General features: G+C 45.4%; 1 protein-coding gene across 2 annotated transcripts in view; it reads left to right on the top strand.

Moving 5' to 3' along the window:
- Positions 1-19,457: 19,457 nt before the first annotated feature.
- LOC120062216 (ETS-related transcription factor Elf-4-like) overlaps positions 19,458-24,550 on the top strand; it is a 59,972-nt gene continuing 54,879 nt past the window's right edge. Inside the window, exons 1-2 of one of the 2 annotated variants that reach the window (XM_039012019.1) lie at positions 19,458-19,764; positions 21,022-21,174. The gene's annotated coding sequence lies outside the window, so the exon portion shown is untranslated. The remainder of the gene's footprint in view (positions 19,765-21,021; positions 21,175-24,550) is intronic. The other variant, XM_039012020.1, reaches the window with a different exon arrangement.

Here is a 24,550-nt window from a genome sequence, read left to right as displayed (position 1 = left end):
ACCAAATGCAAATTGTAATCAGTCAGAAAATGTATTGATTGATCCAGAAACGCATAGACTGTAAATACTCAAATAAGATGATAGTGTATTTTGTGACTGTAAGACAACAGTTGCCAAACTACACCTAAATGATATTGAAACTAATTTCACATATAATAATAATAATAATAACAATAATAATATATATAGCCTAAAGACAAGATTAAATTGACTATAGTCTGATGGGTGACGATATTATCAATCGTCGAATAGAGAATGATGTGACTGATGACCTGTGCAGCGTGCATTGACAAAGAAGAAAGGAGCTTACCAAATAGCACTTCTTCCATATCATCCTACAGGAGTCCATGCATATGTTTTGATTGCTATACCCTATCAGAAAGAGTTTCTAATTAACCTATTTTTGCCAAACAACTGTACAAATTGCGAGGATGCCTCGGTTTTAAAATATTACTTATTCCTAGAATAACCGTGGATCCATGCGTTCCTCATGTGAGTAGGCTACCGGTGACAATCAGCGATAGCCATTTGGGATATTCAATTATATTCTTACTGTAAAATAGGTGTGTTGACTGTGGCAGGGCCTGGGATGAACTAAACGAACAGGTTGATTTAATTGGCATGGCGCAGCCATAGACATGTCTACCAAGCACAGATAAATACAACTGAAAACATGCTATTCTGTTCTCTTGAAATTAATTAACTTGTATCATGTTTTTTATGACCTTCCTGAATGAAATATTAATGGATTTATTTGTGATTGTATATATTAACACTAGAAAGGCAGAGAGCATAATAATGTCTCAAAAGAAACTGAAATGTTTAATGACTTTTTTAAAAGTCTAAATACGTCTATATAACACACTGTTGTAGTTAGAATCTTAATATCACAAACAAAACTGGAGTTTTAACCATTTTCAGGAGGGCATGTCATTTAAAAAAAATGATTTTCCCCAGCCTGCTCCACTCCTATGATAATTGAATGTCTCATGCCCAGTTGATGATCAACCGATAATTGCCTCAAAACTGAACCTAAACTATACCGTAACTAATTTCAAACATATAACAGATGAAATAAATGAAGTATAATGGGGGAGAAAAGGGGAGAATGGGTGAGTTGATGAGTGAGGGATTCATAATTATGTAATCCCCAATTGTGAATGAAGAACAAGGCGGGTTCATTCTATTGTATTGATCCATTCTAATTCTAATCTTCAAATGGTATGTACCCTATACCAGTCCACTGAATCCAAGCAGTCTTATCAGTCTACTCTAGCCTACTTGGAGTAGGCTACACAGTGAGAACATGCATCATTTACAATGGCAAGACCAAGACAAATGGATGGCGGGGAAGACACGGATCACATCTGATGATTATTATTCTGATTCATGCTGAACGGCTTTCCGTATTTGGGAAAGGATCCATATCGGGCAGCAGGTGAGCGAGTGTTGGATAATGTTTTTGATCAGAAGGCACTGCTGTACTCGGTGAAAGGAGGAACTCGCCGCTGGCCTGTTACTGTGTTCTACAACATGCTTGACTTGGCTGCTATCACCACACACGTGTTGTTCAAGCAGTGCATGAACAACACCCATGAGCAGGAGAGACTTCATCATGAGTCTGGCACACGGGCTACGTGAGAGACATATGAGGGCCAAGGCAGCAGCAAAGATTCCACGGGAGCCATTGCGCGAGCCAAATTGCACACAGCTCCCGGGGAGGAGAAGCTGCAAGGTGAGCAGATTCACTCGGAAACAGAACTTGGACACCTGCTTCAGCTGCAAGCGACTTGTCTGGGGGAAGTGTTGCAATCAAGTGAAAGTGACAAAGATTTGTGGTGACTGTTCAGACAAGGGATAACAGCTAAATAAAATAGATTTTATACTTGGAAAGCAGTGGCTTTTTTCTGGCCACTCTTCCGTAAAGCCCAGCTCTGCGGAGTGTATGGCTTAAAGTGGTCCTATGGACAAATACTCCAATCGCCACTGTGGAGCTTCTTCTTTGCAGCTTCTTCAGGGTTATCTTTTTTTGTTGTGGTGCCATATTCTTTCAATTTTTTTTATTAATGGTGCCCCGTGGGATGTTCAAAGTTTCTGATACTTGTTTATAACCCAACCCTGATCTGTACTTCTCCACAACTTTGTCCCTGACCTGTTTGAGGAGCTCATTGGTCTTCATGTGGTGTTGTAAACTCTGGGGCCTTTCAGAACAGGTGTTTATATACTGAGATCATGTGACACTTAGATTGCACACAGGTGGACTTTATTTAACTAATTATGTGACTTCTGAAGGTAATTGGTTGCACCAGATCTAATTTAGGGGCTTCATAGCAAAGGGGGTGAATACATATGCATGCACCACTTTTCCGTTTTTCTTTTTTAGATTTTTTTAAAAATTTCACTTCACCAATTTGGACTATTTTGTGAATGTCCATTACATGAAATCCCCCCAAAATACATTTAAATTACAGGTTGTAATGCAACAAAATAGGAAAAACGCCAAGGGGGATGAATACTTTTGCAAGGCACTGTATAGCCTACAGTAACATAAACTTGTGAAAATTGTATCATGTTCTTTCAAGTATTTACATTTGGTATTCTAATGTTACCTAACACCTTCATAAACACAACCAAATGACATTGGCACCAAAGGGGGTCCAATGAGTCCAGGCTTTTTTTCTAGTTAAATGTATTTATTAGGCCTTGTGGTACTCCACAAGGCCTGGCTATTCTACTGTTAAATATGCATGAGGTCATTTTGACCATAATGGCTCTTTGAGGATGAAATTATGTATTTTATGATATTTCTCAGAAAGTACTACTAGAATGTAAAATACTCGTATTTAGGAAACGTCAGAGACAGGTGGGTTCAAGGTTTTTATTGAAATTAAGGTGCTGAAGAAACTCACTCAACCATACAAATGTCCCGTCTTCAGTCAGATGTTCGTCCCACACAGAAAACAGTTATGACGGTTATTTTATTTTCATGATGGTCTTCATCCATAATCGTCGGTGATACGGTAATTGTGCCAGCCCTAAAGATATTTCATGGTGGCCCCCTATTTTTGTTGAAAGACAGTAGGGATCTTGCTCTGTAAATTTCACTGTGAGTTGGTTTCAACAACTGAGGCTCTGTCAACTGAGTTTCACGTCCTCTGATATATCAGTTCGATCACTAGGCAGCGCTACAGCCAAGCGGCCGACGTGACGTCAAAGAGAAAGGGGAGCCAGGGGAAATTCCACCTGTAACCCCATCCCGCCTGCATGCTGCCTCTCACAATGTGAAGCATGTGACTCCAGTCCAAACAATACACATGGACTCCATATCTCCATATGTACTTACTGTCATTTGTCATGTCATCATGTTAACCTCAGTTTTGATGTCTTGTAAACTACATAACTTATCTTGTTTGCCCCCGAGAACTTAAGAGGTCATAGATTTTAGACTCTGTGTTCCCTTTTCTCCAGAGGCAGCCTTGAACAACTGAAAACAAGCTCCAAAACAACGTGCAATGTCTCAGTAGGTTTAACTAAGAATATATCGTTTTTATTCCCATGCCCCATATAGGCTATTACTCAGTTATTACACTGTTGCAATGGTATGGTAGCAAAAGATGACCAACCACTAGAGATTGACAATCAGGCTGGACTGATCTAGAGGTTTTGTTGCCATCTCGTTTCTGATGCGCCATTGTCTGTTGGCACCAGTAGCGGTGCATGGGCAAAATCACCGGGGAAGCCAAGCCAGAAAAAGGCACATTACATCCTATGTCTTTTGATAATTGCATTTTTTGCTCTATAACCTGTTAGTTCGTATGCCTTGACATCTTGATATATAGGCCTAAGGCTGAGACAATAAGAGGACACAGTGGCAGAATAAATTCAACCACACCTTTGTTTCATCACAAAACCGGAGAGCAACATCTGTCCAGTGAAGTCAACAAAACATATTGCATGTAACAAACAGTTACATGACCTAGAGCATGGTCAGGCAAGTTAATATGTTTCTGACATTTTCAGACTACAAAACAACTCTTGATTTAGAACCACGGAGAGTTACCACAAGTCGCAAAGAAAACAGGCAATGCCTCCACTATTCGAGCACCATTTCAACATGATCTAGTCACCTATGCTTATTACACAGTGACAACTAAAAGATACCAAAAACTATTTAGTCCAAACAACGTAAACTAAATATGTGGCTGTCGATCGTACTGATTTATGTGTGTATGTACAGTTGAAGTCAGAAGTTTAAATACACCTTAGCCAAATACATTTAAACTCAGTTTTTCACAATTCCTGACATTTAATCCTAGTAAAAATTCCCTGTCTTAGGTCAGTTAGGATCACCACTTTATTTTAAGAATGTGAAATGTCAGAATAATAGTAGAGAGAGAATGATTTATTTCAGCTTTTATATCTTTCATCACATTCCCAGTGGGTCAGAAGTTTACATACACTCAATTAGTATTTGGTAGCATTGCCTTTAAATTGTTTAACTTGGGTCAAATATTTCAGGTAGCCTTCCACAAGCTTCCCACAATAAGTTGGGTGAAATTTGTCCCATTCCTCCTGACAGAGCTGGTGTAACTGAGCCAGGTTTATAGGCCTCTTTGCTCGCACATGCTTTTTCAGTTCTGCCCGCACATTTTTTTATAGGATTGAGGTCAGGGCTTTGTGATGTCCACTCCAATACCTTGACTTTGTTGTCCTTAAGCCATTTTGCCACAACTTTGGAAGTATGCTTGGGGTAATTGTCCATTTGGAAGACCCATTTGCGACCAAGCTGTAACATCCTGACTGATGTCTTGAGATGTTGCTTCAATATATCCACATAATTTCCCTTCCTCATGATGCCATCTATTTTGTGAAGTGCACCAGTCCCCCCTGCAGCAAAGCACCCCCACAACATGATGCTGCCACCCCTGTGCTTCACGGTTGGGAGGGTGTTCTTCGGCTTGCAAGCTTCCCCCTTTTCCCTCCAAACATAATGATGGTCATTATGGCCAAACAGTTCTATTTTTGTTTCATCAGACCAGAGGCCATTTCTCCAAAAAGTTAGATTTTTTCCCTATGTGCAGTTGCAAACCGTAGTCTGGCTTTTATATGGCGGTTTTGGAGCAGTGGCTTTTTCCTTGCTGAGCGGCCTTTCAGGTTCTGTCGATATAGACTTGTTTTACTGTGGATATAGATACTTTTGTACCTGTTTCCTCCAGCATCTTCACAAGGTCCTTTGCTGTTGTTCTGGGATTGATTTACACTTTTCGCACCAAATTACGTTCATCTCTAGGAGACTTCCTGAGAGGTATGACGGCTGCGTGGTCCCATGGTGTTTATACTTGCTTACTATTGTTTGTACAGATGAACGTGGTACCTTCAGGCGTTTGGAAATTGCTCCCAAGGATGAACCAAACTTGTGGAAGTCTTGGCTGATTTATTTTTATTTTCCCATGATGTCAAGCAAAGAGGCACTGAGTTTAAAGGTAGGCCTTGAAATACATCCACAGGTACATCTCCAATTGACTCAAATTATGTCAATTAGCCCATCAGAAGCTTCTAAAGCCATTAGATAATTTTCTGGAATTTTCCAAGCTGTTTAAAGGCACAGTTACCTTAGTGTATGTAAACTTCTGACCCACTGGAATTGTGATAGAAGTGAAATAACTGAAATAATCTGTCTGTAAACAATTGTTGGAAAAATTACTTGTGTCATGCACAAAGTAGATGTCCTAACCGACTTGCCAAAACTATAGTTTGTTAACAAGAAATTTGTGGAGTGGTTGAAAAACGAGTTTTAATGACTCCAACTTAAGTGCATGTAAACTTCCGACTTCAACTGTATGTGCGTGCGTGTCAGTAGAAACGCCAATGCCATCCTCCTCTTTCATGTTGCCTAAATTGTCTATGACTCTGTCATACAGTACATGCATTTAGTTTTTGTTGTCCTAGGCTACCTGGCTAAGACGTTTTCTCGCTAGCCTAACTTCCTTTCATGGGCAACGACGCGCCATTCCAGCTAGTTAACGTTAGCCTAATGTTACTACATCTGTTGAACTTCCATCCTCTCAGGCCATGGGCACAATATATGAATTTATTGTTCGATCAGAATTGCCATTATAATCATTGGCAAGTACGGAGAATTAAGTAAAACCACAAATCCATATCCCTATCTCCATCAATGGATAATTTAGGAAAGGGCCACTGGAGGACAACAACACAACGAGATGCAACAATTCAAGTTTTCTGTCAATGACGTTTGGCTTGTAATCAATGTGATGCGATTGATGTGAAGCCAAATCCAAACTGGCTTCCCTTGATACTTTTTTTGGTGCGCCAGGGCCATTCACAGCTGAGCTCACTCAGTTTAGCTCAACGGTGATTGGCTATTATTTTATTAAAACATTTATCAAGGGAGGCCAAATGCTCACTGGCTTCCCTTGCATTCAATGCTACAGGTGGCAACAATTTCATGCGCTTCTTGACCAGACAGCATAGATGGGCACTGTTTCGTTCACTTGGATGCTTTCTCCAGTGAGATACATTCAGCCTCTTGTCAATTGAAGGACATTTATGAAACACATAAAGATGAAAGACACAAAATAAAAATAAAATTTGAGGAAACCTGGCTTCCCTTGGCATCCATGAATACACACCACCGTTTTACACTATTTGATTCGTGCAAATTCAAGGTAGAACCACTCAGCCCGTAACTTTTTTGTTGATACTGATGCGATCCATGCATCGGTAGCTTGGGTATTTTTAGTCAATGTAGCAGTCACACTGTCTATCCGATGCTTGATTAGATTGGGGGGTTGCTGGGTGGTGGTTTGACTACTAGGGTGATCCTCAAGCAACAGCATGCTAAGCTAACCAAATTAATAGCAGTGGAGTCTCCTCAGAGGAGGATCATCCTCCTCAGTGAATTTCATAAAAATAAAAATAGTGAAACATTAAAAAAGTGCTTATTTTTAACAGCTATTTTCTGTCCTCTGAGTACATTGCCTTCAATACAAAATCTACAAGGCTCATGGTTCTCATCCCCTTCCATAGACTTACACAGTAATTATGACATCTTCCGGAGGACATCCTCCAACCTATCAGTGCTCTTGCAGCATGAGCTTACATGTTGTACATACAATCAAAGGATCAGAGAATGAATCTCATATTGAAAGCATAAGCTACAGATAGCTAGCACTGCAGTGCATAAAATGTGGTGAGGATTTGACTCAAGAGAGAGAAAGACAATAGTTGAACAATTTTGAACAAATTAATTTCTTTAAAAATGAAGGAGAAGCAAGATGGAGAGAGCTAGCTATAGTTTTTGTATTTTTTTCCACTTTCATTTTGACTTAGCTAGCGAAATCAGCTAGCTAGTTTAGCCTGCTCAAACACCCGGCTCAAACAGAAAGGGATGCTATGTTAGCTAGCTGGTGATGGCTATCCAACACTGGAACTCTTTCAAGTCAAGGTAAGCTTTTCATTTTACTAATTTATTGCCATCGGGGCCTGCCAGTGTAACTGCTAAACTGCTTGCTGACTGTACTGCATGATTGTAGCGGGTTTACCTATGCGTTAGTTCTAGTAGCTATGTTGAATTTGACGTTAGCTAATATGGTGACAACGATGTAGGCTGTGTGTAGCGGTTATGATATGAAGGTTTGGCTTGGAAAGTTTTTTTCGCCTGGTCACTGTCACAGACAACTGATGTGTTGTGCGCTGAAGTCCACAAGCAAAGGGAAAAGGTGAGAGGAGGAGAGAGCATAAATACGAGAAGGAATTATAACTACAATGACCAACGTGATCATGCTGTTTGTATGTGGCTGCTATGACAGTGAACTGTATTTGCGTGTGATCAGGGGTCCGCCGATTCTGTTGAAAAACTTTCTTAAACGGAAGAAAACGGAACGGAACGGGATAAACATACCTGAATTAGTCCAGTAGAAACTCTGGTTTGGACTAATGATTACACCCTAGATCAGCTAGGTGCAGGCAAGAGTGTGCAAGGCAGTATTGAATGTGTCACTGTCTGTCACCTTGATTACTCAAATTTCTCTCAACCTGTGCACCTACATTGTAAACTTCCATTCATGAGCTAGGTTGTAGCAACCTCATGATGTGTATAGGGAAAGATGTTGTATCATGTAGTAGCATAAATCTATCGATATTACATTGAGCTGGGTGAATGGAATATGAATGACAGTCATCCAATATGCTGTAAAAAAAAAAAAGCAATATGCTGTAGAAATAAGGCCATGCTCACAAAACAATTATAATTGTCCTCCCTCATCTTAAACGGCACCGACCACCACTGATACATAGCAGCCTTTCACAACAAGGAGTGTCACGCTCTCTTTGCCTACACTGTCATTTGAATTGGTGTTTTGTGTTGGTATGTATGTTGGTCAGAGGAGTGCTAATATGTCTGTCATGAAAGCTTGACGTGCAGAGTATTATCAGTGTGTGTCTGTGACTGTGTGTATGATGAGCTGCCTCCCAGGAGAGAGAATAATCTCACCTCACTCAGCTGATCCACAGCGTCAACAAGTTCATGTGTAAAATGTAACGGCATCTTAAATAGAGAGCTCACAGCAGGTGTTAGCCAGTTAGCAGCTCATCACCTACACTGAGAAGCATTTACAGTATGTAGCCTGTATCTGTCACCACATTATATAGGCTAATGTGGTGAATTATAGAGTGACAGACTGTCCCTCCTTCGGGCCTGATATTTGAATTATTTAATATCTACACTCTACTATTGGCTATTCATTCAACAGTACACTTTCAAAGACTGTGGCCTGTATACACTGAATGTGAAACAAAAATACTTAGTTCTCTTAACGGCAAAGCCCCTGTATATACGAGAAGAAACTTGAGTCCTTCCAGCTGTCAATCACTATGCCCTTGGTGTACACTGAGTATACCAAACATTAGGAACACCTTCCTAATATTGAGTTGCACCTGCCCTCAGAACAGGACTCTGTGGACTGTACAAGGTGTCAAAAGCGTTCCACGGAGATGCTGGCACATGTTGACTCCAATGCTTCCCACAGTTGTGTCAAGTTGGCTGGATGTCCTTTGGGTGGTGGACCGCTCTTGATACACACAGGAAACTGTTGATTATGAAAAACCCAACAGCGTTGCAGTTCTTGACACATTCAAACTGGTGCGCCTGGCACCTACTACCCCGTTCAAAGGCACTTCAATATTTCAGTCAGTCAGTTCACCCTCTGAATGGCACACATACACAATCCATGTCTCAAATGTCTCAAGACTTAAAAATCCTTCTTTAATCTGTTCTCATCTAACACTGATTGAAGTGGGTTTAATAAATGACATCGATAAGGGATCATAACGTTCACCTGGATTCACCTGGTTAGTCATGGAAAGAGCAGATGTTCTTAATTGTAGTATACTCAGTGTATATTACATTAGACAAGCGTTTAAACATGAGAAAGTCGGTCAGTTAGCCTCAGTGGAGATAGCTCCAGTGTTTGTCCCGACTGCAGGTAGCGGATACTGTTGACAGAGGTGTGATGTGGACTGTCTGGAATGTTGGCCTTGCCCTGTGTGTTTAATGTTTAATGTGATACCTTAACGGTAATGTGTCTGGTCCTTCCTGAAAAAAAATCTGTTTAACTCCTGCTGCTCTGCTCTTATGTACTCCAAATATGCACAGCTATAAACAGAAGATTTATGTTTGTTGTCCACTTCATTTGTGTAAGGCTTTAGTTGTCAGAGCTGCTAGGAGTACTGGGTGGAGGAGTCAAGCGCAGAGAGCAGGGTTTCAAGAAAGTGGATTTATTTTCCAAATGACAGGGAAAACGATCATGCCCTAAACACACGGGCGCATGAAAAGACGAGTCCAAAAACACCGGACTAAACTGTCCCGAGAAAATAATAAAATCCACATCACAATCCAACACCAAATAACAGATAAACAAGCCCGCACAAAAGCCAGCGGGCTACCTGCCCTTAAATAGCCTACCCACCAAACTAAACTCAAAACAGGTGCACCCAATCAGCCCAAACTAACAGAAACAAAAAGAAAAGAATCGATGGCAGCTAGTAGGCCGGTGACGACGACCGCCGAGCGCCGCCCGAACAGGAAGAGGCACCATCCTCGACGGGATTCGTGACAGTACCCCCCCTCTGACGCGCGGCTCCCGCAGCGCGCCGACCCCGGCCTCGAGGACGACCCGGAGGGCGAGGCGCAGGACAATCCGGGTGGCGACGGTGGAAATCAACCAAGAGGGAAGGATCTAAAATGTCTCTCCCCGGTACCCAGCACCTCTCCTCCGGACCGTACCCCTCCCAGTCAACGAGGTACTGCAGGCCCCTCACCCGGCGTCTCGAGTCCAGAATAGCTCTTACAGTGTACGCCGGGGACCCCTCGATTTCCAGAGGGGGCGGAGGGACCTCCGGTACCTCACCTTCCTGAAGGGGACCAGCTACCACCGGCCTGAGGAGAGACACATGAAACGAGGGGTTAATGCGATAGTAAGAAGGGAGTTGCAATCTATAACACACCTCGTTTATCCTCCTCAGGACTTTAAATGGCCCCACACACTGCGGCCCCAGCTTCCGGCAGGGCAGGCGGAGGGGCAGGTTTCGGGTCGAGAGCCAGACCCTGTCCCCTGGTGCGAACACAGGGGCCTCACTGCGGTGGCGGTCAGCGCTCCTCTTCTGCCGTTCACTGGCCTGCCTGAGAGAGTCCTGGACTGCCCGCCAGGTCTCTCTAGAGCGCTGTACCCACTCCTCCACCGCAGGAGCTTCGGTCTGGCTCTGATGCCACGGAGCCAGGACCGGCTGGTACCCCAATACGCATTCAAATGGCGACATGTTAGTTGAGGAGTGGCGGAGTGAGTTCTGGGCCAACTCTGCCCACGGGACGTACCTCGCCCATTCTCCTGGCCGGTCCTGGCAATACGACCTCAGAAACCTACCCACTTCCTGGTTCACTCTTTCCACCTGCCCATTACTTTCGGGGTGATACCCAGAGGTAAGGCTGACCGAGACCCCCAGACGCTCCATAAACGCCCTCCACACCCGGGACGTGAACTGGGGACCTCGATCAGATACGATGTCCTCCGGCACCCCGTAGTGCCGGAAGACGTGGGTAAATAGAGCCTCCGCAGTCTGTAGGGCCGTAGGGAGACCAGGCAATGGAACGAGACGACAGGACTTAGAAAACCGATCCACAACGACCAGAACGGTAGTGTTACCCTGAGACGGGGGAAGATCAGTCAGGAAATCTACCGATAAATGAGACCATGGCCGTTGTGGAACCGGGAGGGGTTGTAACTTCCCTCTCGGCAGGTGCCTAGGAGCCTTACTCTGTGCGCATACCGAGCAGGAAGAGACATAGAGTCTCACGTCCTTAGCCAAGGTGGGCCACCAGTATTTCCCCCTAAGACCCCGCACTGTCCTCTCAATCCCCGGATGACCCGAAGAAGGTAGTGTATGAGCCCACCGAATCAATCGATCACGAACACCAAGCGGTACGTACCTAAGGCCAGTCGGACACTGGGACGGCACAGGTTCTACCCTCAACGCCCGCTCGATGTCCGCGTCCACCTCCCATACCACCGGGGCCACCAGACAAGAGGCTGGAAGGATGGGAGTCGGATCGATGGGCCGGTCATCCGTGTCATAGAGACGAGACAGCGCGTCGGCCTTAGTGTTTAGGGAACCTGGTCGGTAAGAGATCGTAAATCTAAAACGAGTAAAGAACATGGCCCACCTAGCTTGACGCGGATTCAGTCTCTTCGCCTCTCGGATATACTCCAGATTGCGGTGGTCAGTCCAGATGAGAAAAGGGTATTTAGCCCCCTCAAGCCAGTGTCTCCACACCTTCAGGGCTTTTACCATAGCTAGTAACTCCCGGTCCCCCACATCATAGTTCCGCTCCGCCGGCTCCAGCTTCTTAGAAAAGAAAGCACAGGGACGGAGCTTCGGTGGCGTGCCCGAGCGCTGTGATAGCACGGCTCCAACACCAGCCTCGGATGCATCCACCTCCACTATGAACGCTAACGAAGGGTCCGGATGCGCCAACACGGGAGCCTCAGTAAACCTTGCCTTCAACTGGTTGAAGGCTCCATCTGCCTCGGCCGACCACCGTAGACGCACCGGCCCCCCCCTTCAGCAGTGAGGTAATGGGCGCCGCCACTTGGCCAAAACCCCGGATAAACCTCCGGTAGTAATTGGCAAACCCTAAAAACCGCTGCACCTCCTTTACCGTGGTCGGAGTCGGCCAATTACGCACGGCGTTAACGCGGTCACACTCCATCATCACCCCCGAGGTGGAAATGCGATAACCCAGGAAGGAAACGGTTGGTTTGGAGAACACACATTTCTCAGCCTTGACGTACAGGTCATGCTCCAGCAGTCGCCTAAGCACCCTGCGTACCAGGGAGACATGCGCGGCGCGTGTGGCAGAATAGATCAAGATGTCATCAATATATACTACCACACCCTGCCCCTGCAAGTCCCTGAGAATCTCATCTACAAAGGATTGGAAGACGGCTGGAGCATTCTTCAACCCATACGGCATGACGAGGTACTCATAGTGGCCTGATGTGGTACTAAACGCTGTTTTCCACTCGTCTCCTCCCCGAATACGCACCAGATTATACGCGCTCCTGAGGTCCAGTTTTGTGAAAAAACGCGCTCCGTGGAATGATTCCATCGCCGTAGCGATGAGAGGTAGTGGATAACTAAATCCCACTGTGATTGAATTTAGACCTCGATAATCAATGCACGGACGCAGTCCTCCCTCCTTTTTTCTCACAAAAAAGAAACTCGAGGAGGCGGGTGACATGGAGGGCCGAATGAACCCTTGTCCCAGAGCTTCCGTGACATATGTCTCCATAGCCAACGTCTCCTCCTGTGACAATGGGTACACGTGACTCCTGGGAAGTGCAGCGTTCTCCTGGAGGTTTATCACGCAATCCCACCGTCGATGAGGTGGTAATTTGGTCGCTTCTTTCTTACTAAAAGCGATAGCCAAATCGGCATATTCTGGGGGAATGCGCACAGTGGAAACCTGGTCTGGACTCTCCACCGACGTGGCACCGATGGAAACTCCCACACACCTACCTGAACACTCATCTGACCACCCCTGAAGAGCTCCCTGTCGCCAGGAAATGAGGGGATTGTGAATGGCTAGCCAGGGAACCCCCAACACCACTGGAAACCCAGGTGAATCAATAAGGTAAAAACTGATCTGCTCCCTATGATCCCCCTGGGTTACCATGTCCAGCGGAATCGTGGCCTCCCTGACCAGCCCTGACCCTAACGGTCGGCTATCTAGGAAGTGCACGGGAAAAGGTGGGTCTATCTGCACCAGCGAATACCCAACTTACGGGCGAGTCCGCGATCCATAAAACTCCCAGCTGCGCCTGAATCGACTAGCGCCTTATGCTGAAGAGAGGGAAAAAACGCAGGGAAAAAAATAACCAAAAACATGTGACCAACAGGGAGCTCTGGGTGAGTCTTGTGCCTACTCACCTGGGGTGGCCGAGGAGTATTCCGCCTGCCATCCCGGCTCCCAGATGGACTCCTCCAGCACCGGTCCGAAGTGTGTCCTCTCCGGCCACAGTAGGTGCAAGAGGAGCCACCTCCTCCGGTCCCCCTAGATGCAGCTCCTCCCAACTCCATCGGAGTTGGAGCGGGAGGGCTGGGAGGTGGAATGGACAGGACCCCCTCTGAACGCCCGCGGGCAGCTAGCAGGTTATCTAGTCGGATCGACATGTCTATCAGTTCATCGAGGGAGAGTGTGGTGTCCCGACAAGCTAGCTCTCGGCGGACGTCCTCCCGGAGGCTGCAACGGTAATGGTCTATTAAGGCCCTGTCATTCCACCCCGCACCAGCAGCCAAGGTCCGGAACTCTAAAGCGAAATCCTGGGCGCTCCTCGTCTCCTGTCTGAGGTGGAACAGACGCTCACCCGCCGCTCGGCCCTCTGGTGGGTGGTCGAACACCGCTCGAAACCGGCGGGTGAACTCTGCGTAATGGTCCCGAGCCGAGTCTGGGTTGTTCCAGACTGCGTTGGCCCAGTCCAGGGCCCTCCCCGACAAACAGGAGACAAGGAGGCTTACACTCTCCTCACCCGAGGGAGTCGGACGCACGGTAGCCAGGTAAAGCTCAAGCTGGAGCAGAAATCCCTGGCAACCAGCCGCTGCTCCATCGTACACCCTCGGGGGGGTGAGACGCAATGTGCTGGTCCCAGCCGATGACACTGTAGGAGTGGGTTGTGTCGTCTGCAGGGGAGCTGAAAGGGGCGTCGGGAGACCACTCCTCTCCCATTGTTCCATCCTCTCCATCATCTGGTCCATCGCTGACCCGATACGATGAAGGACAGCTGTATGATGATGGACACGCTCCTCCATAGTTGGGAGAGGGGTGGTCGCTGCTTCTGCTGACTCCATAGGAGGTGCGGGCTTCTGTCAGAGCTGCTAGGAGTACTAGGTGGAGGAGTCAAGCGCAGAGAGCAGGGTTTCAAGAAAGTGGATTTATTTTCCAAATGACAGGGAAAACGATCATGCCCTAAACACACGGGCGCATGAAAAGACGAGTCCAAAAACACCGGACTAAACTGTCCCGAGAAAATAATAAAATCCACATCACAATCCAACACCAAATAACAGATAAACAAGCCCGCACAAAAGCCAGCGGGCTACCTGCCCTTAAATAGCCTACCCACCAAACTAAACTCAAAACAGGTGCACCCAATCAGCCCAAACTAACAGAAACAAAAAGAAAAGAATCGATGGCAGCTAGTAGGCCGGTGACGACGACCGCCGAGCGCCGCCCGAACAGGAAGAGGCACCATCCTCGGCGGGATTCGTGACATTAGTACCGCACAAAATGGGATGCAGTCTTACAAAATAACATGTAAACATCGCCAGGAAGTCCCAGGACTTATTCGGAATGCCGCAATAACCTGGATAAATAGAGCTCAATTCCCGAACTGGTCTATGAGAGAGTGAGTGACTCAGCTGTAGGCTATGTGGATTTAATGCATTTCCATTCAGCTAAATGCCTACACCCCTCTCTCTGTTAGTTCTGTGTGGCTGCAGTCATTGCAATCATCCACAGTCATTGCGGTGCGTCAGAGTTGACCATTCCCAGTCCTGGTTGGTCGTAGTGTGAGGATGTCCGTAACAATAACCAAAGCTGCATAATCTTCTTGACAATTTGTAATCTGCCAATTAGCCGAAGGTTGAAAGAATTAGTGAACTAGAATTGATTGTCTCCTAAGGGGGATTGGCCTCAAACAAGCTGTCTGGTGTTCATATGAAAATTTTCCAACAGTGCGTCACAGACTTTTGCTTTTATCACCCATTGTTCAAAGCAAGTCTGTCCCAAGTAACATTGACAACTTTTTTTTTTCCGTTTCATTTACAAGTGTGTTGTGGTGTTTACAGCAATTGTACCTCTTTGCCCATCTCAGTTGGGCTCATAGGAATGCATCCCTGCCTGTTCCTCCTGCTCCTGCTCCTGCTCCTGCTCCTGCTCCTGCTCCTGCTCCTGCTCCTGCTCCTGCTCCTGCTCCTGCTCCTGCTCCTGCTCCTGCTCCACCTTAATCTGTTTGTCCCGTGAGGCCTGCTATCTTGGCCCTGTTAGCCTTGGCTGAGATCTTTCCTTGGCTATGTCCCAAATGGCACCCTATTCCCTATTTAGTGTACTACTTTTGACCAGGGCCCAAAGAGGACACACCCCTCCAGCTCTGAGTCACTCATGGAACGGCCATCAGCTGACCTCGGAGCTGCACAAACAGCACTGCCTGTCCTTCACAAGGCTCCACATCTCAGGCCTTCAAGATTTGGCTTATTTTCGGTCTTCAATCAGGCCCTTAACTCAGATTTATACCCTTTCATAGTACTGAGCTGAGATAAGATGTACTGTACTCTACTGGCCTGCGTACACATCCACCATAGCTTCTGGAACTGTGCTGGAAAGGACTGGACAATGTGAAAAGAAAATGTCAGAGCCAGGGTGTACCACACATAGCCGTTTCGGCTGAAGTTATTGGGTAGTGAGTGCCTATATGTGCAAGGCATTTGCCCATGTCTAGATAAGCTATGTCAGCTGATTAATGTTGAAGTGGACAAAACAAGGTCGAAAATGCACTAGACCTAGCTCTACGAAACAGACTCAGTTTAATCTTTGATTCCGGTCTTTATTTCTCTGCCTCTCCTTTGAATTATTCTGCTTGAAAGAGAGGGAAACAACTTGGAACAAACAGATCTTCAGGCAAAGTGTTGCTGTGTCTGCTTTTTAACAGAACATGCTGCAGAAAATGTGGCCTTTTTGTGGCTATTTTCTGTTTTAGTTGGACTCTGATATGCAACAGCAGCAGTATATGACTTAGCCGTTTTTATTTTTAGTCTATGAAGGAAAAATGTGTCTCTTCACTTAGTCAGCGAGGTCACATGGTTGCGTTCTGTTCACATCAAGGCTGCAGCTCTCTCTTACCCTCCACACTCTCCTTTTTGTGTCTTGGCTCGATTGCCGTTTCAGCTTACTTTTACGCCAATGAGCTAGTTTGGATTTTGAAACTTTTTGTTTCATTTGTAGCTTTTCCCCTCCCTATAGCCTTTTCTTGTCCCCTGTGGCCTTGTCTCCTGTGGCCTTGCTGTATACATATGTTTCAAGTCCTAGCTTTTATTACATGATTGTGCTCGTTTAGCTACTGTGCTTAAATATAAAATATGGCACACATATGAAACTTCACAAGCTAATAACGAAACACACACCAAGAGGCTTGATATAGTGGCCCCATATCTAGCTTAAATACTTTTTTCCCCTCCAAGGCGAAAGTACAGCCAGACCCTAGATTTGGTGCAAGTAATATCGGCCTACAGCTGAACTGAGGAAAATAGCCTCCGGTGGCAGAGTGACAGTCCTCTGAGGTGAAGAGATGGAAAATGGAATAGTTTCTGAGGCCTACATCTGCCGAGCTATCATCTTATTCCCTCTGCAGATAAATGGGGACTACAGTGGGGACTGCAATGGTGGATAATGTAGTCTTTGGCATGGGCGCTGGCAGAAAGTGGAACAAAATGTGCCTTAATGAGACTGCGGTAGAGAATAATGGAGTGCTGCTACCTGTGCCAACCTTGAGCTCAGTGTCTCTTGAACCTTCCCTCTCATCTGTTTTCTTTTCTCTCCTTTTAACATACAATTTTTTTGTCAGCGAAGTCAATTATCCCACCACCCGTTACTAGTGTGTTGCTTTGTGTATGCAAATGACTTCAATTAACAGACAATTAAAAAGTCAAGGTAATTGTCTACTGTCTGAACTGGCGTCTTTGTTGGGGGGGAAGTTGGAGGGAATGGATTACCGGGACTTCTCACAGAAGTACTATAGATATCAATCAAAGCTGTAGTATCACGCCCAGATACTACCAAGACTTAAGTTTGCTTGTACACTGTAATCTATATGTCGATTCATATTTGGTAAGACAATGCAACTTTCTCAATGAGAGACCTTAACCCCATGTTCTCTTCGACTTTGATAGGACCAGGACTAGCCTCAGGGAAAGCCACGCTGCCATCAAAAATCCTAATTGAAACGCACCACCAGACACTATTCACGGATGAATGAAAATAATCAGCACATCCACACTATTTACTGCAAAATTATTAAAGCAACTTTCCACCAGGCTCCAGCCATGGTCCTGAGATCAATTAGTGTTGACACAAAGATAATCGTTGATCGTCAGGGTTTAGATAATGATCCCTGTTTATGTGTGTGTGGTGTGTGTTGGTATGTTTACATCTCTCACCATCTAACAACCCTGGGTTTTTTAAAACCCTGGAGTCACAGTCTTAATAGATGCGAGACCAAAGCACAATGCTCTCAGATTGGGGTTTGTTACGCGGAGTGCAACAGGGGAACCCAAGAGCAGACTCAGACGAGGAGACTGGGATGAAATAACCAAGGTATTTATTGAAACACAGGGGGGAGATGTAGTGCAGGTTAGGGGACGCTCGGGCGGGTTGCTGGAAACCAGGTGCGGAGGCTGAGGCTGGAGCGAGAGGGGTTGAGACAGGGTAGAGTGGGGAATCCAGGACAGAGTAGCAGGATGACGAGACGTGGGACTGGAGACAGGGACCAGAGTCAGAGCGGGCAGAACTGTAGCAGAGAGAAAAACAGGCACAACAGGATCTGAATAGTAACAAACGGCTAGAAACGTAGACTGACTGAGCAGAGATTACGATCTGGCAGCATGGAAGTGGCAGGGCTGAGTATTTGTAGAGGTCTTGATTATGGAACAGGTTGCTGGTGGGGATCTGCTCTGACTCCGGCGCACCTGTCTCTGCCCACACAATCACACAGAGAGAGAGGGAGAGAGCACTGGGGGAGTGGCGGCACTGGGGGAGTGGCGGCTGTGTCAAGGAGACACAGGAAGAGCAGTAGAGGGCGTTGCAGGAGCAGATGTGACAGGGGTTAGTGAAAGGTTGACCACATCAAATATAGCTCCTTTTAATGAAAAGATTGTAGCTGAGATGTCTCACCTCTACACACACACACACACACACACACACACACACACACACACACACATCACAGAACTACTCAACTTCCTGTTTGTCAGTCTGATTGTTTCTGATAAAATAAAGATGCTTGTCAAGGCTCATACATCAGAGCACAGCGCAGGATGAGTTGGGGGATGGTGTGTGTGTGTGCGTATTTGTGTGTACGCGAGTACGGCCACTCATGCATTAGCATTATATCATCCAGGTGGGTACAAGGGGGGGAGGAGGGGGGTCTATAGACCCACTTGTGCTGAGGCATTAGCTAAGACCAGTGGCCTGCCTTTGATGTCTAATTGTGGTCAGGTGATACTGCTTTGGTCTTTATAGCCCACTATTCTTGTACCTTCCAGTGAAGTCACATAAAAAGTTGGTTTTATGGTGGCCTCTAATGCCACAAGAGCTACTCCCCGGGATTTACCTCTTACTGTCTCATTTGCTCTGCCTTAATGACCTCCAAACTAATTTCAAATATCTAACTCTGCTTTGAAAGCTTAAGGATGAAAATGAGCTTGTATTCTTCTCTGACCCATATTTTTACATTCAAGTGTGTCCCATGTCTTGTGTTTGCCTTGAACCATTTTCCTTACAGACCAAGACAAGACTTCTTTATAGTGGTCGGTCAAAGTCCAAGTGTCCTCGAACGAATGCATACCAGACTAATGGTAAACTGAACTATGCATTTACAGCACCCTTCTTCCACCCCAGCACTCCTCCGCAGGAAAAACGTCGCTCAAGGTGTGGCTTACTGGTTGGTCCGTCTCGCTCTCCCCTCCCCCACCTCCATCCTTCAGCCAATCCCCAACACCTGCCGTGACTCACCTGAAAGGATTTGCATACAGGGCCCACCCTGACTTGCGATTGGCCAGGTGCAGCCACTCTGCCTGAAGGCTCCCCCACCAATGGATGTTGTGCTGTATGACTCACAGGGAGAGCCAAAGGCAAGTTGCTTCACTACACTTCTCCTTTTTAAAAATTCAAACAGCAGCCATTGCCTCGCTTTTTCTCCTTTTCAGTTTTGTGGCAGAGGTAGAGGGCAGGTCAGTGTTCCACACCTTCTGTACAGCACTGTGTCCCTCTGCTCTCTGGAGGCACTTCCTTACTTGGATTATTTTTCTTAATTGCAGTGGTATCACTTTTTCCCCTTCAGTTTTTTAAGTCACGTAGATCTGTCATGTGCTCTACTGTTAACATGGAGTTCGACACCCAAGCCCCGTGTCTTTGAGGTTAGTGACTGACGTGTTTCTTTCAATTTTTGATGCTATTTTGCTTCTTTATGGGTGAATAGGTGGTACAAATCAATTAGAGTTGTTTATACGGGTTATGTATTTACCATATGTGTTCCTCATTTGGTTTTCTATATTGCAAATGTATCACAAGAAAAGAAAAAGTAAGATGGCAAGTCAACGGCAAGAAAATGTAATGTTGATACAATTCAATGCTCAGCTTTTGTGGCATGTTTTGTGTGTTTTCATACGTGACACATTTCATAACACGCTTTCTTAAAGATACCAACCAAGACATGTACCCATTGCTGTCAGTGACAATTTTTGGGGGGCCAGCACTAAAACTTTATCAAACACCTTTCATAAAACCGGGTAATCATTTATAGCACTAATACAACATACTTTATACCCTTCCATGCTTTTCCAGGAAAAGTGTAGACCGACATTGAGCTCAGACTTAAAAGACGTCGTTCAGATGTTAAAGGGTGGATAGCCAGAATAGATTCCGACCCTATGCTTGCTTACAGCTGCACTGGGGTCAGACAGGATCCTGTCTAGATTAAGACACAGTGGAGCCGGCGCCAGATATGGCTCAGAAAACGTACCTCAATCCAGTGATGAGAAATGCTTTGTACTCTGAATTGTCCCATTATCCCAACTGTTATACCGAGAAGATTGAATGAGTCGTCCGACCCCAGCCTGTCCGACCCCAGTGCAGTTGTAAGCAAGCGTAGGGTTGGAATCTATTCTGGCTAAAGGGTGGATTGCGTGATGCTCAATGTTCTTGACACACCTTAGATACAATTTGTATGTTGAGGTATGCCAAGTAGACTCAAGCAGTGTTTTTTAAATGTATGCTTTGATTCTATCTAGGTTTAATTGCAATGAAAGATATATTGTTTGTGAGAATGATCATTTGCATGTTCGATGTCACGTCTTCGTTTTTTTGCTGAGAGTCATTGCCATATATGGCGCGCTTTAGCTAGGGAGTGAGCCATGTTTTGCAAGCCCCCCGACCAAGCCCACATGAGCGTTTACAGTTGGTCATGGTGTAGAAAAACGTGTAATTATCTTTCATGGCAACTCTGAGTAGACCTTAGGCCATTATACTGAAAAGGTTATGTATTCTTTTCACCGACTTTGCTTTGGTCTGGCTCTAGCCTACCACTAGAATCTTTTCTTTTAAAAAGTAATTCATTGCTATAGTATCTAGATTCTAGAAGGTGCTCCTCCCCACACCCTGCTGTTTGATTTCAGGCTTGCTTATCAGGACTTAATCAGGCCACCGGAGCCCTGCACGAATGTTGCTCATTCTGTAAGGCAGATGAAGATCAGCAGGTATTCATTGCAACTCACGGGGGATGACAGAAAAGCTGGTGCTGGGCCACCATTATCTTCTACGCAGTTGTGGTAAGTTTCTGTTGCTAAAAATTGCAGCCGAGATAAAAGCATGCTTCCTGTTTCACCAGAAACATGCTCTGCACTGACAAACTGCCCATGAGCTTCAGAAATGGTCCGAACAACACATTGTGCACACGCCACTGAGCAAACATGGAACTGTTTAAACAACATTCATACATGCAAACGGAGCCTTTATTGAAGTTGGCAGTTGGAAATGTCTCTGTGACACACTAATAACAAAGTGCCCCATATATTTTGTTGTATGGACGCAACAGACCTCAAAAGACCCAAAATAAAGCGGTTTAACTTAATGTTGGCTCAATAATCTTCTCACATATCATTTGAGAAGCTTTCATTCTATCCTGGAGATCTGAATTTATCAAATCAGCCCTCTGTGATCGTTATCCTGATTCATGCAGGCTATGCCAGGCTGATGATCATGGCAACGAGACAAAACCAGGCTGCCCCCTTTCCCCTCTCTATATCTCGCTCATGAAAAGTCCTAGTTATGAGGTCACTGTTTTGGTCTAGGTCATCAGGGTCTACACCTACACCTGTTGGATTTAATCCCATGAGTCAATAACCCAGTTCGAACATTGGTGAATAGCTCAGTTGTGCCCCGTAGCTATTCCCGAATTTGCATCTGACCCAAATCTTGCCTCGTGCCCACCCTGGCCTCTTGATTTGACTTGTAAATGAGGCACAGTACCTGAGGTTTGGCCATGACGTGAGACAAACACACAACACACCAGAGCAGCCCATTGTTGGCTTATTGAGGGACTGTAGAGAGGAGCCTAGTTTCTGTCACAAGGGAGGGAGAGTCAGAGAGATAAAGAGAGGGAGGAAAGGAGGGAGGGAAGCAGTAGTGTCAGGTTGGCTCCTCACACAATACAGAGTCAACAAGTCTTAGCCTGTAATTAGGTCATTAGGCCTGGCCGAGGAGGAGGAGGAGGAGGGGTGGATTTAATCAGACCAGGCTTGGCATGCCTGCATATGGAACAATCGAGGGTTGGGTTTGTTCTGGTTCACATTTTCTCTTTTCACAATCCGGCCTTGTGGCTGGCTTTGAATGACCCAAGGGCAGCAGTTTGTTTGAGCTGTATTGCGGTTGATGGGTAAATAAGCACACTCTGTGTCATGCTGTTGGCTTGTCAGCAGTGTTGCTGTGACACATTAACCATTTTTTTTCTCTCACATAGTCTATCAGGGGATCTCTGGCAACAGGGATGACATGATCTCAGGTGACGGGGATGACATGCCATGGTCTCAGGTAACGGGCATGACAGGAACCTGTTTGGGTTGGCAATTCTAGGTTGGGTTATGGTCCCTTTCCTTGATGTCCCGTGTGGCTCAGTTGGTAGAGCATGGCGCTTGCCATGCCAGAGTTGTAGGTTCAATTACCATGGGGGACCAGTATGAAAATGTACGCACTCACTACAAATGTTCCCTGTAAACTGCGCACAGCTCCCCTCAGACTGCAGCACAGAAGAAATATGAGCCTGCACAAATAAGAACAAGATTGAACTTCACTCAACTTTCTACAGTTTGAGTTAACACTATCAACGTTTCGCTCCACTGTGGGAATTGTGATCGAATCAATGCAATATTAGCCACTTTCAGTGTAATAGACATAAACAAAATGAACTATGCAAGATTTAGTAGGCAAAACTAACTGTGTAAGAGATTTTCTTGTAGGCAGAGCTTGTTGGAGTAGGATTGTATTGCATTGACAGGCACGACTCAGGCCAGTACTCTACACAGACCAGTGCGCCATGATGAATCAGAGCTGCACTAGGCCTATATGCAAATAGCCATTCCCATATATGGATCTGTGCCATTCACTATGAACTGGACTGTGTTTAGGATACAGTATGAGCGGTTGCAAGTTGAGATCAAAGTGAGAGCTGCATGTAGTCACGTGTGCACATTTGTTCATATTGTTTGCTAGTTAGTGAGTTCTTTACTCAGTTATAGCCAATTTCTAGTCAACAACGGGGGAGTGGTTGCGTCCAACAAGAGCACAAAATGTGTGCATTTCTAGCCATCTTTGAAAAGCGAGTCAAGTAAAGCGCTTTTTTGTCTTTAAAGGGGAAGTGTTGTATTTTGAGGCAGTATTGAATAAGTAGCCAGTAGACAGAGCGTAGCATAATTTGTCTGATTCTCTGTAATAATTGTATGGGAATAATAATTAATTTCATTTTGTAAAGTGGTTTCTTGCATCAAACACAACATTTTCAGTCACCTCCTTGTCTGAAGGACAAGTGGATAAACAGGTTAATGTCAAGCCCTGCGTGTTTTTCTTCTTCTTTAAAAACGAATGGAATGTAGGCATTGAACACCACACATTGGCTGCTACTGTAGGCTATAGAACATCTATTTCCATGTTAAAATGTTATGTTCAAGTTTGCACTCAGCAGACCTGAAATTTGCTTAGTGTCGAAAAACTTTGGAACATTGCTCACCACTTTAAGACACTTTGGAAAAGAGTGTCTACTAAATGACTAAATGACTAAAATGTAAATGTTTAGGGGTTTAGCGGCTTCACACACACATCTAAGGCCTTAATGATGGGAAGATCGGCTGTAACAAGTCAAAATGTGCTTGAGGTTATCTGAATTCTACACCTCTGGTTTGAAACTCCCCCCAACCCCTCCTTTATTGTGGGGGATGCTGCAGACTCTAGCTAGCCAGATGAACCAGATGAAGACCCATACATGGACCCATTCAGTATCAATAGCCTTCAACAATATATCATGTCGATGGTAAAAGTGGGTGCTGCATGAAATCCGTAGTTTTTAAAATAAAAATGTCATTTTATGTGACATCGGAGCTCACGCTAGTCGCCCTCAATTCCATCGTAAATCGCGGAGCTGAGTTTAGTCGGCTAACAGTAACTATGCGTTTCTGACTGTTCATGCCAAAAGTGCATGGTGGACATTGGCCACATTTGAAAGAGTTAGTACCCGGTGACTGTCCTGTGTTTCTTGCGCTGCATTGCCTGGCTGAGGGTCCTTTGTGTTGACCCAAGAGTGGATTTGCATCACGTTTCCATACTCGTCTCTCCATTTCCATTGAGCAACCAACCCACAGCTCTCCCAATTTTGCAACTGTCTGACACACACAAACAAGCTGAGACTGGCAAGCCATTGTTCTGAGGTACGGGGGAACCAGAGCTGTGAGCTGGGTGTCTAATTACTGGAAGTAGAAACATAGGGCAGAATTTCTGCTCGCAATGGAATAAGAACAATTAGATAATGTGAATTTCATTACAGTGACTGATGATGCTGATGTGATCTTGTTCGGCCACTGCTCTATGTGAGCGATCTATAATGCAGAGCTATATACAGGTAATTGCCAAAATAATGAAAACACTTGAGTAAATGAG

This window comes from Salvelinus namaycush, chromosome 17 (genome assembly GCF_016432855.1).
Source record: "Salvelinus namaycush isolate Seneca chromosome 17, SaNama_1.0, whole genome shotgun sequence".
Classification (NCBI taxonomy): Eukaryota; Metazoa; Chordata; class Actinopteri; order Salmoniformes; family Salmonidae; genus Salvelinus; species Salvelinus namaycush.
This window is presented reverse-complemented; position numbering and strand designations above follow the sequence as displayed.